General features: G+C 46.0%; 1 long non-coding RNA gene across 1 annotated transcript; it reads left to right on the plus strand.

Annotated features, from left to right (window-relative positions):
- The first annotated feature begins 3,002 nt into the window (after positions 1 to 3,002).
- On the plus strand, positions 3,003 to 13,035 carry LOC132250136 (uncharacterized). The gene is made up of 2 exons (XR_009461722.1): positions 3,003 to 4,953; positions 11,403 to 13,035. It is a non-coding gene; the product is annotated as an uncharacterized LOC132250136 (long non-coding RNA).
- The last annotated feature ends 2,143 nt before the right edge of the window (positions 13,036 to 15,178 follow it).

Consider the following 15,178-nt stretch of genomic DNA (forward strand, 5'->3'; position numbering starts at 1 on the left):
GAAGCTAATCTTTAAGCTTGACAAAAGAATGGTCACTTCTCTTCCATAAGATAAAGAGTTAAACACCATGAAATGGGGATGTCAGAACAGTTTCTGCAAGAGATTAGTTATTTTAGAGTCTTAACGGTTCAGAAAGGACATCTTGTGGATAACTGATCTCAAATGAATGCTGCCTGGCCCACATTCATCCCTGTATAACTTCACTGGCTTCAAGGGATGGATTTGGTCTTTTATGTCTACTGAATCCTTTGGCAAGGACAGGATCGACTCTGTAACAGAAGGCATATGATGCTCAAAACAAGATGACTTGGGGAAGAGGTATTGTAGAAAGCATGAAAAAGAGTTAAGCCCTAGCGTGGCAATTAAGCAGAGAGCTGAACAGAGCAACTGCAAAAAACCTACAGTTCATCCCAATTAAGAACTTTCAAGAGGAAGGAGCCTGAGAGATGCTGAGAGCAAGGAAAACAGCATTTCTATTTTATATGCATCTAATGTTTTCTGTTGGTGCTTGTGCATATCCACAAGGGTCTATGCTCTTCTCTGCTCAGGGCTGAGAGTTGTGCTTTTGGCAGGCATCACACTTAAGTGGGAACTGCTTCCAGTTGCTGTTCTGCTTTCCTGTCCTGTGTGCAGACCTCCAAAGTGATGAGAGACCATGGCTGATAGCTGTGAGACATTTTTCATTCCTGCCACTTATTGCCAGGAGACTCCGCCCCACCTCTCAGTTTGACCTCTCCTATCCTGACTGGTATCTATTTCCTCATCCCTTTCTCTTAATGGAGAGCTGCCAACTATGCCTATTCTTATCAAATAATTTTCCAGTTAGCGGAGTGGCCTCTAGGCTCACCAAGCCTGAAGATGTGGTATTGTGTACAAAGGAAGGAACCTTCAAAACTGAGGTGAAGGGCTGACTAGGAGCTCTTTGACAGGAGGCACATCCTCCTTCTGTTTCTGGAGAGACTCATCTTCCTCCTCTTTCTGTATTCCATGTCCTCCTCCTATTGCCATTTTGCCTTGAGAGTCCTGTCCTCTTTGCCATGTGGCCATGGCCCTGCTGACCCAGAACAACAACATTTTGGGTAAAGGCAGGAATAGGGGATGGATGCAGCTCAGTTATGGTTATAGTTTCTGAATCCCCACCAGGAGCTGCCCTTGTGGGGTCAGTGGGTCCTGACTCCCAGCCAAGCTGCTCTGCAAGGTTAAGGATATCACTCAGTCCAAGATGCATTTCCCTTCCAGGATGGCCCCTGGCTGAGCCCTGGCAGCTTAGTCCTGGCTCCCCCAAGGATGCTGCAATGTAACTTTCACAGACACTGACTGTTTTCATTTGGACTTGGAGTTATTTTTCCCCTTAGAGTTTCTCTCATTCTTCTGTCACTGCCTCACATATCTCCTCCCCAGGAGCACTTTCTCAGAGAAGCCTAGAATTGCTCTATCCATAGTCTCTGAGATCAGATCCAAATCCAGCAATGCTAATAGGGGAAATGTGACAGACCCTGAGTGTCACACAGGGGTCAGGCGCAGGGTCGATTTGATGAGATCCCCTCTAGCCACACATGCATTGACTTGAGAAATGTGGAGCTTGTAATCTCTCTGTATATGTACTGGAAAAATATGCAATTTTTCAGTGCCAGCAAGGGGCAGTCAGCAGAGGAGATATGCAGAAGATCGATCAAATTCTGTGACCAAAAACAGGGGAATCACAGGAACAGATGGGGAAGGGGATTATGAAGGGGAGAATAGGTCTCTGTCTCACTAAGGGCAGGAAGGACAATAGGTTGGTGGAGGTTACATGGTGAAAACCAAATAGCAGTTCCAGCTCCTGGAGTCTACTACAGAGAACAGAACAGAAGAGACAGTGGGGAAAGATCAGTCTCTCTCCTGGCCAAGAGGGAATGCTACAGGGGACAGAATAGAGAGGCATAATACCCCCAGCGCAGTTGATAATAGAATCAGGTTCTGTGTGGGCACATTAATAACTGGGGTGTCTGAGGGGCAAGGGCCAGTGTGAGAACTGTGAGGAAAGAGGTGAAGGTGGTAATGATGTTTTTGAGCTTGTATCAGTGCCAGAATTGGAGCAAGGTCTGTCCAAGATGAGGTCAGAGTGAGGATGCTGAGGCTGTGTGTTCAGTGGAGAACAGATTTTATGCGCTGGACTATAGTGTGGGTCTGAGATGATAAGGCTAGAGTCATTGTGGGGCACATTGGAATTGCAAACTCCAGTGTTGGAATTCCAGGTGAGAGAGCAGAACATAGAGAATGGGACCAGCATAGGATGCTGAGGCCTGGGGCATGAATTGTTAGGTGTGCGGATGTATAGACTGTAGACATTGTTGGAGTGTAAGGATAGAAATCAATGTAGGTGTGCTGGGGAATTGGATTGAACTGAAACCTTGTTACACAGCCTACAAGGCCCCTGCATAGAGCTGAGTAGATGCCTAAAATTATTTTCCACAAATCGCTGTGTGAATTAAATATGAGTGATCTCTGTCCAAATCAGCAACCCTATTACAGTAAGTATATCTTCTCTCCGTGAAGAGTTGAGTGATCCAGTTGTGTAAACTTTCATGAAAAATGAAGCACAAACTCGCATGTTCATTTGCCCCAGCAACCCAGATATGAGGGTCACACTCAACTTTCCATGAAACAGAAACATAACCATATGATGGGTGTGACCAATCACAACCAAACATTAAAATATGCATCTGGGGTATTGAACATGCAGAGCAAAATCTGTTCACAATCAATCCATATGACAGAACTCCACAAAACTATTGGCATGCAAATTTATGAAAATTGCAATCTGTGTGCAGATATTGTGCAAATGGGAAAAAATGGACAAATTCACTGCAGACATTATTTGTAGTAAATAATTTACTCAGTTCTCCTGCAAAAGGCCTTTTCTGTATTTACTTCTGTTTCTTATCCCTATTGTGAAACCTTAGTCATCACTGAGTCTTCTTTTGGTATTTCAAACCATGTAGAAATACTGTGAGCTGTTGCTAGGACTTATTTTTGTGGTGCTGGGTGGTTTCAGCCTTGGATTTGGAAGCTAGGATTATTAGTGCTTAGGAAGGTCTATCTGGACAGAGCCAGGCCTAAGTCAGCTGATGGGGATGTGAGAATATAGAATCTGGAGGAGATGAGCTTGGGGTGTCAAAACAGTGGGTTTCAGGGCAAGTGTCAGGCTGAAGATATTTAGGCTGGGATTTGTGTGAAAATGTTGGGGTTGGGGAAAATTGATAAGATACTTGTATTAGAGACATAAGCCCTGTCACAGGACCTGGCTTCTGAGGCCTGCTTTGGTGCTCCCACTTGTCCTGCTTGCTCCCCTCTGGCCTATCAGGGTATCACCCTGCTATCCTGCCTACCACACCTTGATGGTGTAATTGGAGAGACTGCCCTCAGAGAGCAACACGAGCTTTCTGGATACAGCCTCTCTCCCTGTGGGGCTCCCACCCTTCTGGAACACTATACTGGGCTACTGGCCCTTCCTCTCTTGCACTGGACCCTCCAGATCCTAATCCCCTTACAGGGCTTTTAATTGTGGCCTCTAGCTGCACCTGTAGCCACATCCGTGCTTCACAGGTCTTACTCTATTCTCTGCACTGAGCCCTCTGGCTCTCTACTGGTCTCAGCTCTCTGAGTCCCTGAATTGGCAGGCTGTTATCTTCTGCCTATAAAACGCTTGGCCTAGTCCATGCAGCCCACTGGGTCCCAGACCCATGTAGAGCTATAACTTGGCCTCAGCTCCTTCTCTATGCATGTACTGGGCCCCTGGTCCAGTCAGCTTCAGCCCACTGGGTCTCAGACCCTTTTCTACCCAAGCACTGGGCCCCTGGTCCTGTCTCAGCTTCAGCCCATGCAGCCCAATTGGTCCTGAACCTTTGTAGGGCTCTATCTGGGCTTAAGTCCATCATGACATAAAGTGCCTACCCATGGCCCCCAAAACCACCCCATCAGCCATACTGAAACCTCTGGTTTCTTGAGTCTCTACCCAGCAACTTCCAGTCCTCTGCCCACTAGCTTTCTCCAGCTTCCCCAGATACCTGGAGTGACTGGGTCCCCTGCTTTCACAGCCTGGGCTCTCAGGAGTTCTTCCCTCCCTGAAGCTCAGGGCCAGACTACCTCCTTTAGCTCTGGAGCTAGGCTTAAAGTAGAGTAGGGCTTCACCCCTTCCAATCACATGACCTCTGACTGACCATGGAGTTTCTGCTTACCCTATTATTTCACCTCCTCTATTCTACTGCCTTCTTCCCAGCTGTCTTTTATTTGCTGCGTAGCTTCCAGTCAGATTACAGCACTACCTCTGTAGCTTATTGCAGGGCATCTTACCCCAGTAATGAACAATGGGGCTGAGTGAAGTGTGCAGCTGGAAGAGAGAGGGTACTGCTGGGATTCACCAATGAGCCCTTAAACCAGTGGGTTTTACCCTTGTTAAACTCCAGGCACTCCTCAAAAAATCCCAGCTTTTAGCCTTCATTTATTTCTTAACTACAGAAAAATACTAGAGCAATTGTTCTGTTGCAGAGAGCTCAGAAAGACCACAGCAGGTCAGAATGTTTTTGACACCATGGATTCCTATTTGAAACCTCTGGGTTTATCTTGTAAATAATGCGTAGGTGTCTGTACACCTAACTGGGTTAGTATTGCACAGTACCCTGCAACACCCTCAAAAGGATTGCATTGCACCCTAACAGAATCAGTGTCCTAAATTAAGAGCTCTTTCCATCTACTGTGGTCTCTCTGCTTACTGAGACATCAGAGTCTCTGGGGCAAGCATTGAGTCATTGTTCCTGCTGTGGCTTGATGGCCTGTTTCTAAAGTTGACTAGTGTTGTTGCTTTTACTCTTCACAGAGAGGAGAAACTGCTAAGCAGAAGTGACCTGGTCTTACAGGAGAAATGGGGCAGAGCACATGCCTGAAGAAGAACCTCCTGGATTTCAGGAAACTGTATGTGCCCCATCTACCATACCTACCTTCCACTGAGGGAATCCTTCCAACCTCTCAACACTGTGTGTTTACAACCAGTGCCCTTACCACTGCCTTAGTTTTGCCTGTGTCACCCATTAACTTTTCTGCCTTTGAATGTCCTCCACATACCATTGATATGCTACCTCTGTCATGCCCCCCTTGAAAATACCTTCTGAGCCATCCATCCACGTATCTCCTTGAGAGAGCTTTTACCCAATCTTATGCCCACATTTCTGGGGTCTGAAGCCATAAATATGGCTGTGACACGGATTCCTGCCATGCTCTACTCCATGTGGTGTCCTGTGCGGAGCTCAGGCATTGCTTGACTTTCTGGGGTCAAGGTTGATATTGGGGTGTCAGGGCAGTGCTGCAGCTGTGTCTCTCTGTGTAAGTGAGGGCATCCCAGGCAGGCACCCCTTTGTCCCCCTATCAGACTTCACTCATTTATTCTACCATCTGTTTTCCCAGTGCCGGAGATGATGCTGGGGATATGTGACTTGGGGCACTCAAGCGGAAACTGGCCTGCACAAGGCCGGCCATGTGTTTGCCTCCTAGCAATGCAGCGGTCAGCAGCAAATTCTTTGCCGCCGCTGCCTCCTCTCAGTATGGAAGAGAGAGAGAGGGAAAGAGAGAGAGCATGGGACTGGGTGTGTAGGAGACAGAGATGAACTGTGTGAAGGAGGGAGAGAGACAGAGGGATGGACTGGTCTGTGCAAGAGGGATAGAGAAATGTGAAGGAGGGACAGACAGATGGTCAGTGTGTGGGTGAGAGAAAGAGAGAGAGGGACTGTGATGGAGAGACAGACAGATGGGACTGCATGTAACAGACAAAGGAATGGAGTGGGAAAGGCGGAGAAAGAGATTGGGTGAAGGAGGGAGAGGCAGATCTGGCTGTTGTAGATGGGAGAGAGAAATGGGTATATGGAGGAGAGGTGTCACCTGGACCCTGGGACAATGGGTCCATTAGAAATGCCTTTGCGGAATGGATATAGAGAGATTGTGTGTATGTGTGTGCAAGAAGATGGTCTATGTAAATAAGAGTAAGGAAGAGCAGCTATAATGAGACAGGGAGAGAGAGGGAGGAGGGTCTGTAGGGAGGAGAAAGTGAACAAGGGCAGAGAGATGAGCTGTGCGAAAGGGAGAAAGAGACAAATGTGGAGAGGAAGGCTCCTGTCTGTATGTGAGGGAGATGGCATCTCTGACCAGCTGTGTGGGCACCTGTGACTGTTTACAGGATGGGTTATATATAAGAACAAAAAGGACTAATTGTGTGCTAGGCAGGCCATTAGGATGCCCAGACCCAAGCATACCAACATCCCTTTCACTTTTCCCTACTATTGGGGTTCAGGAGGTGAGCATTACACTGCAACCTGTTGACTAATTGTTTCCAGTGAACCTGATGGACTGTTTGAAAAAGTTTGAAATGACAGAGCTGTTGTTAATTGCTCTACTGGATTTTTGTCTTAATCCCTGTCCTCCTAGGTTGAATTCTGAAGGTACCCCACCTCTTTTCTCCGCCATATTGAAGCTGTTGGCTACCAAGAACTGTTGGCTCTTTCTTTGCCTGTTCTCTTAGTCATCATCTTCCCCTTTTTCTACCTAACATTTCCTGTCTTCTGTTATTCTCCCTCATTTCTTTCCTTTTTCCTCTTCTATCTTTTCTCACTCTCTTGTCTTTCTCTTCCTTTTCTCTCTCTCAGTTCTTACATTTTTAGATCTTTCTCTGGATCTCTCAAATTCCCTGTAGCTTCTTCTCCTTTCCTTCCTTCACTGTTCCACTCTCCCAGGTTATAGATCTTTCTCTCCTTGTTTCAGATTACTCATTCTGTTTCTTCTATTTAGCTCTTTTTTATCTCTCCTTAGCTCCTCTATCTCATTCTCTCTCTGACTGTCTGCCTCCTTTCTCTCACTCTCTGTCTGTCTCTCTCAAACTGGGTTGTGAATTCTATCAGCATCAGAGCAGGACAAACTGTAAAAGTGAAGTTCCCTGAGGGCCAGGTTGTGATCATTTTATTTTTACAATGTCCTTGGATGTATAAAGGTGTTTGTTTGAGGGGGAGGGGTAGCATATGTGCTCCATGGGGGAAGAGAGGGGAGTGCAGGCCAGAACAAATGGAGCTTAAAACTAATATAGGTCAGTTGCAGAGAAGAGTCCCAATGGTCTGTGAATAAGAGGAGTGGCTTGTTGCTTTGGGCTGAATACAGGAAAAATGGCAGCTGAATAGTTTTACCTGAATGACGTAGGCATCAGACCCACAAGCACATATGATCAGGGAAGCACAGCATTTATCTTCCAGGAACACAACCAGGAGCGAGCGCGTGTTGAGACTGCAGCTCAGCAGTTGACTGCACCATCTCCCAGGCATCTGCCCAGCTTGGGGAGTCTGTGGGTGCTCTCTGCACTCCTGGGCAGGCAGTTCTAATCCAGCTTCCCCTGTGTGGCTCTACATCCTATGCCCTAAATATGGAAGTCAGGGCCAGTGCTGGCAAACACATCTCTGATGCGCTTTGCTGTGTCTGTTTGTTGTCTCCAAGGAAATGTCTTCAAGCGAACAACAAGCAAATTAAGCCAGTTAGTGAAGCTCAGAGATGAAAAGCCACTGCCCCCATGTTTGACACTAACATACTAGGTAAGAGTTAGGTTCAAGCTGCCCTCTACTGGATGAACTCAGAACCTTCCACCCATGTGTCAGACCAGAACAGCCAAGGGAGATTCTCCGGTAGCTCAAGTAAGCGAGGGCTGTGCTTCTCGGTCAGGAGAGGAGCTGAGTGCTGTCCCAGGTGACGCTCTAAGATCCTGAGTTGTCACGATGCACAGCACAGTGACAGCTGTAAAGTCTGAAGTGGCCATAGCTTTGCCACTGTGTGCATGTGAAAAGGGGCCAGACGGCTCCCAGGAAATACATAAGGCCTCATTAATGCACATCATTTGAGTTTATGGCAGATGATTGATGCTAATAACAGTTGATTACATACCCAAAGCACAGCCTCTGGACTCCCTGCTTCATTTCTATAAAGACTTTAAAAGATAGGAACTTCAATTCAGATTCTTCATTAGGCACCTCGGTATGTAGCCAGACGTTCAGAAGTGCTGAGCACCTGTACTTGTCAGTGAAATTAGTAGGAGCTGCGGGCTGCTCAGCACAATTTAAAATCAGGACACTTAAATGAGTACCTAAATATGGAATTACGAGCTTACATGTAAGCATCCCATTTGCTTAAAAACCTTGGCCTGTCTTTTAAGGTAGTCATAACCAATTGATGATTTCTAGCCAATGTAGATTCTTGTACCATGCCCATCACCATAGTTTCTGAGCACTACTGTAGTATCTGACATGCTTAGTCTGACACATGTAACAGATATCCTCCATATCAGGGGGGCTCAATAGTATCACCTGTTGTCACCTGGCCTAGAAGGCTCCCCGCAAGCTCAAAAATTTGGCAGTGGGGGAATGGTGGCCACTCCCCTGCTGCCAAATTTCCAAAATCATGGGGAGCCCTGTGGACCAAATAATGTGTGCTAGATCAAGTATGCAGAATGGGGCAGGTAGTATGGGGCCCCATCCTGGGAATGTGGGGCCCAATTTGGCCAGCAGAGCAGCCCTATGCGACTCATCTGGCCTGCAGGGCCAAAAGGTTGTGTCCTATATGAATTCACTTCAAGGTTCGTAAAACTTGCAATAAAAAAACTGTGTCCAGGATTTTCTACAACATCTATGTACCCACTGCTATGCTAGCTGGCTCTCTTTAAAACAGTACCTCTAAGTTCCTGTTTTATACTACAGTTTGCTTGCCTTGCAGTGAGATCCTGCCCTCACTGAAGTCAAAGGCAAAACTCGCCAGTCCTGCAGTGGCCCATGGTTTCACCAGGAATGTATGGAGTATTTGTGTTTGATCCTTCTGAGTACTGTACTCCCAAAGATCCTAAAGAGTCTTTGAGTTGCATATTTCTCTCAATATGTTTCTCTGCCAAGTCAGACGCATACTTGCTAATGCATTCCAGAGGGTCAACTTTCCCTTAGGATCTTGCACTGTGATCTCATTTTGCTTATAACATGTCTTTGATTTCGTTTCCCTCCACCTCTCTGACTTGTGCAGCTGACAGTAGAGAAATGAAAGGATTATGCTTCTGGTATCCTAAGCTGTCTGGTCTCTTGCAAAAGAAGGGTTTTAAATGCCCCAATGGAAAGAGGGGAGAATGGGGGTGATTTGCAGTTAAGGTACCTGCCTGACTCCCAATGGCACAGAGAAAGTTAGTCTCTTCCATATAGGGGTCAGAGGGTGAAGCTGCTGTGGCTGCTGTTGGCCAGATGGAGGGAGCTTGTGTTAATGACAGTGTGACTTTGGCAGATGAAAGTGGAAAGGGTGAAGCTACACAGGAGTTTTTTTCTGCACTCCCATCTGTGCCTTTCGCACAGAAAGAAAGCCTGCTCCCAGTAAATATTGGTTAATGTCAACACTAATAATCCCCCACCAAAGGCTGCACTTCCTCTTTTTATTTCCTGTCCTACTGGTGCTCCCAGGAGGAGTCTAAAATATCTTTCCATTCACAAGCCATATCCTGTTTTCCCTTGTTGTGGGTTTTTTGGGGGTTTTTTGGCCTTGTTTGTTCTTTGAATTACTTGCCTTTTCCAGGGGCTCTGGTCCATTTGCATGGGAGCAGGGACCTTCTTTCCTTACAGCTGGTCTGCTCCAGCTATGTATATCCCAATTAGCATTCCACAGATATGTTTCCTGGTCCCTGAAACTAATCTGAAAGGGATACCCTTCCTCCTGGTGTTAGAACAGTACTAGGGCCTAGATCCTCTTCTCCGTATAGTCAGTTGGAGTTTTAGGATAAGTTTTAATAAGAGCAAGATTAGGTCTTCAGTGTCCTTATTCCATTTTGCTCTAGCTTCATACACTCATACACTGTGCCTTCTCCTCAGAGCAGATGCTCATCACAACATTGCTCACACTCTATTCACAAACCTACAAACAATGGACAAATGTCTTTTCTTTCCTTGCTGTCTCTAGCTCTGTAATTCAGACATTAGCTCATCCATGTCTGCAGCCTCCCCAAGCCTCCCTGCACTTCATTCTGGAATCTGCTTCCAGGGTTATGTATGTCTGTACACTTGTGGTTGGGTGTTTATGCTTAATTCTATATATGTAGGGAAGGGTGAATGTTTAGAGTAAGATGGAAGGTCTAGGAGAGATTGTATTCATGTGAGCTGGTGAGAGGGAGGGTGTGAGGGGGAGTGATTCAGTGGAATACTGGCCTCTGTGTAAGTGTGGGGGATTAGGTGCAAATGCTTATGGAGTATGCAGTATGGAGTATAAGGATGGTACAGGGAGGCATACCAAGCTGACTGATTTAAGATAGGAGCTTGTGGAGGAGTAGATATGGCTGAGAGATGAGGGGATCTGCTCTGTACATTTGTGTAAGTGTATTGAGGTAAATGCACTTGAGGGGGTGTTCGCTGATTTTTGTATTGTTGTTTGTGCAAGTCCCACAAAATAAATCTCTATGTGTACCTCACAAAGGTTATTTTACCAAATACTGTAATTCTGACCAGAGTGACTCGTTAACAGCCTGCCCTCTGGTAGAGCTAATGGGTTACAGGCATTGATTTCTTTTCCATTCCTATTGATTAGGCACTTGCTGAACATACAAACCCCAACCACAGCATAGAAAGAGGGAGACAGATAAACAGTTTGCATTCAGAAACCCAGCACTGTGCAGTATTTGCCATTGAAGCCCCAACCATTGCCAGACTTCATCCAAAAGAAGAGTAGTATTTTCCTGTTGGAAGAAATCAACCCACAGGACCCAATAGATGACATTTAGCAGCATATGACTGAAAAGGGGATTTGCATCAATACAGCACAAAATGGTTCATGTGGGGAAAAGTGTGCTCTACTTTTAGAAAATCCCAGGGCTGAGGCACCATTTAGATTAACTTTTTTATCTCACCCCATCAAAAATACAGACAGGCATGTGTATGTGTGGAAGGGGCTGTGTCTGTCTCTGCATGTCTTGGGAAGGGGGAGGGTACCAGGATAAACCCAACTTGGATAAATCCCATCCTTCTCTATAAGAAAATGGACTTTTCAAGACTTGCTCGGTGCTAACTGAAGAGCCAAGTCAGGAAAAGGAATTCAGCAGCGAATAGACAGTGACTTGGGGAGGACACAGTAAGTAAAGATGAGCAAGAGGTGGTTACATAAAGGTAGGTAGACAGCACAGCCCTTACTGCATCCTTACATCTGTTTTTTGAGTGTCCACAGTCTGACTTTGCCCATGTTTTTCTATGATCTGGCAGAAAAAAACTAAAATTGCAGAATCACAAAGCCGCTAGAGGACATCATCTAAGCATGGCACAGAAAGGATGGTTTTGTAGCAAAACCATGTGAGCATGTTCTAGGAGTTTTCTTTTCTATTCCAGCTCTAGCACACACTTCGTTCATGGCTTTCAGCAAACCATTTAGGAACTCACCCCATTGCAATCAATGCAGAGATTCCTGTTGACTTCAATGGCCTTTGAATCAGGTCCTGAGCCTCTTGGTGCCTCGTGTAGCCATCTGCAAATGGGGATGATTATACCTCACAAGGATGTCATAAGAATAAGTTCTTTAATGTGTAATAGATATTTATGTGCTATGGTGATTTAGGCCATAGGAAAACCTAGAAAGTATGTGATCTGCTCCACCATCCTTTGCTCAGTGTTTGCTTCTCTTGTGTCATGATTTCACTCCTGCTTAACACATTTATTTTCCTCTGCCCCACTATCACTCCTACATGGAGTCTTGAAAGTGTTAATTTTTAGACCTCTGCTCTCTCATAATTTCTTCCTCCTTCTCAGTCATGTTGGCCCATGGAGTTACATGAGCGGTGAATTTGCCATGTTATCTGAATTTTTATCTTAATTACTTTAATCACTTTTTGTGCTGATACTCAGCTGCTTAGATGTGGAGACTGGGAGTTAGAGCTCCTGGGTTCTCTTTCACTTGCTCGTTCACCCTTCCTCTTTCACTAGCTCTGTAATCTTGCCAAAAACACATTTAACTTCTCTTTGGTCTGTCTGTTCATTGATAAAATGGTTATAAGAAACAATACCAATGCCACACAATAACATGAGGCTGATTTTGTAAAACACTTTGAGACCCTAAGATATTCCTAAAGCATTTTTATTTATGAATTGCAGATAGTGTGTGATATGGTTAGTGACTACCCTATTCAACCTCTCTGTCAGTCTCACCCACATAAATTTACAGCTTTGCTCTCCTCCCCATAAATAGCTCAGCTTCAAGTGCATCTCTTGGGCATGAGAAGCATTATTAAGGGCTCATCCCCTTCCTGAATTCAGATCTCCCACTTGACTCCTCTGTCCATAATCTTGGCATCATCCATCATTATCTCCTCCTCCTGTATCCCCTGTGTCTGTGCCTATTACCACATCCACTCTGCCTTGGAGAACAACTGTTTCAGCCTCACCTCTGCTCCTCCATCACTGAATCTCTGCTTAGCTTGACTGTTTTACTTCTACCCTCTGGTGCCTTCCCAGATTCTTGGATCACAGCATGCACAGAACACCCCCCTCAGATTTGTTCCACATAGCAGGAAACCCCGCTGCATCGCCTAATTCTCAGACACCTCTGCACACTCTCCCTCCCTTTCCCAATCAAGTTCAGTTGCCCTTTCTGTTTTTCACACTCTCCTATGGAGTTGTTTCAGCTTCTTTCACCTGCTGTGTCTCTCTGCTCCTTCCCCTTTCCTTCACTCACATAGTACTGTCTCTCTGTCTCTCTCTTTCCCTCTCCTTCTCCCTCCTCTCAAATCCTACCCCTTTTACTGCAAGAACCCTCCCCTCTTCTCTTTTTGGCATCAGGAACAAACTCCCTATGTCTCTCTGTCTCATCAACTCCCCATTTCATTTTAAATATAATTTAAAACCCTCTCTTTTTTCAACTGGAACCCATTCATTTCTCTCCTCCTGCTCTGCAGTCATAATACATATTTCTGTGTTTATAGTATATAGTAATATCTTATTGTAACCGTAATAAAAATCTTCAACTATGTTTTCCTTCTGTAACTCGTTTTTGTATAAAAATGATTCCTTGTATAAGAGGTGAAATCTCTTATCAGCCATAGTGCCAGGAGCAGCCACATGCACCTTGAGATTTCAGTGAGTTTGTTTCCTCTGCCTCTGTGCTGTCATTGAACCTGTTCTTCTACCATATCACTTAGAATGATAGAGGAATTATTTGGAATAGGCCAGAATCATGCACGTAAGATAATGGGAAGGGACAACTGAGTCTGAATATCAGGAAGAAGCTTGATAAGAAGCTTTTAGGTCCTGATTCTGTGAAGCACTAAGCACCCTTACCTCCTACTGCAGTTTCTGGGCTCATCATCCTTCAAGACTGGACCTGATCAGATTGTGGAATAACCTCTCAATGGAAATTATGAGTCTGCTATTGCTTGATTGGACCAGTCAAAGCATTAGAGACTGTGGTGAAGGGAACAATCCTGCACTGATTGTCGGGGCAGAACATAGATGACATAGATCCAGTCCTTCTGTGATTTCTATGATTCTGGTAGTGTCAGTACAAGTAGAAATATAATTCCACTATTTCAACTGTGGTGTTCTTTTTTCTCTTATTTCTGGTTGTTCGCTCTGGGCCAGCTGTGCAACTCTCACTCATAATGGCAGATGCTTATTCACTCACATGTTCTCACTGGATCAGAGTTAATCCAGCACCTAGCACACAGGAGTCCTGGTCTGTGACCAAGGTTGCTTGTTCCCCCAGGGACTATGTTTCACTCCTGACAGCACTTACATAATCTTCAGGTTGTCTGTCCATCTGAGCTCCTCTTATAGAGCTTTTTGTACTTCACTGGCTAGTCTTCTCTGCCTCTCCTGTCTCCATAAGGAGAGATCTTGATCTTGAATGTTGGGAGTAACTACTAATACTATGGTGTGCCAAAACCTCCAGACCAGAATGAAATGAAAACTGTACATACTGCTGGATAGGAAAGGGGTCAGAGCTGCAAAGGAGGTTGTCTCCCTCCATCACAACCATGATCAGCCCATTCCCAGAGCCACCCTTTCAGGAAGAAAGATCTCTTTGATAATCTCCACTAGCACCAAGTTCCACAAGACATTTTCCACAGGGCTGCTAGGACTTTAGGGAGGCCTAAGGATAGGCTCTCAAAAGACACCTTTGTGACAGTCATAGCCTCTTTCACTGGAGGCATTTCATAGGATCCTGGTCACTTGCTGGGCCCCGAGCTTGGAGGGAAAGGCCTCTGCCACTTTTGGCATTTCAATGTCCTTTAGACAAGCCAGGTGAACACCAAGCCTGAGGAAAAAAGCCTACCCTCCCAATGCAGGAGAGAATTCAGAGAAGATTGGTGGAGCCACCTGTACCAACAAAGCCCTCAGAGCTCTCCACTCCTTGAAGCCACAACTTGCACAGAAGGGACAGTCCAGGCTGCCACAGAGCAGGGTCACCAGCTCCACTGCCCAGGTCAAGCACAGTGGCTCCCAGTGAGCAGAGAATGCTCCCTCTTGCCTTGTCACCATTGGAGCTGATGATGCTCCCACCCCTTTGAAGACCCCAATTAATTCATCCCCAATCAAACACATGTGTGCTTTGACCAGTCCAATCAAACATGGGGACAGCTGAGCATCTGCCCAGCTCTGTGTCCCCCTGCTGCTCAGCTTCAGAGCGCACCACATGTCAGGCCTAGCATGGATAGCAGGAATTTCCTTTCAACAATGTCTGCTGGGGGCAATGGGCATCCAGGCCTCTCCCTTACCTCCTCCCCAGGCTGAGGGGGACTGGTGGCTGCTGCTGCTAGAGCTTCTGGTATTGACAGTGCCAGATGCCAGTGCCCCTGTGCTGACAAACATGACCCTGGGATGGTGTTTGCCACTGGATTCCCAGCCCCTGTGTATATATGTGTCTGGGATGAGGGTATGACTGGACTGAAGTAAGGCTGAGGGAGTTGGTGAGAGTGGGCCACACTAGCCATTCAAAAGAATAATCAGGGGCTGGAGGGGAGGGTGCAGGACCCTGGTGGTGGCACTGGGAGGAACAAGGCTCTCTGAGGGACGTGATGGTGAGGCCCCCTCTCACACAGCCCCTTGTAACCATCATAAGCTTTGTTCACTACCTTGGCCCAGCTCTGAGATGCACCTTGAAGCTCTCAGTCCCC

This window comes from Alligator mississippiensis, chromosome 4, assembly GCF_030867095.1.
Source record: "Alligator mississippiensis isolate rAllMis1 chromosome 4, rAllMis1, whole genome shotgun sequence".
In the NCBI taxonomy this organism is placed as follows: Eukaryota; Metazoa; Chordata; order Crocodylia; family Alligatoridae; genus Alligator; species Alligator mississippiensis.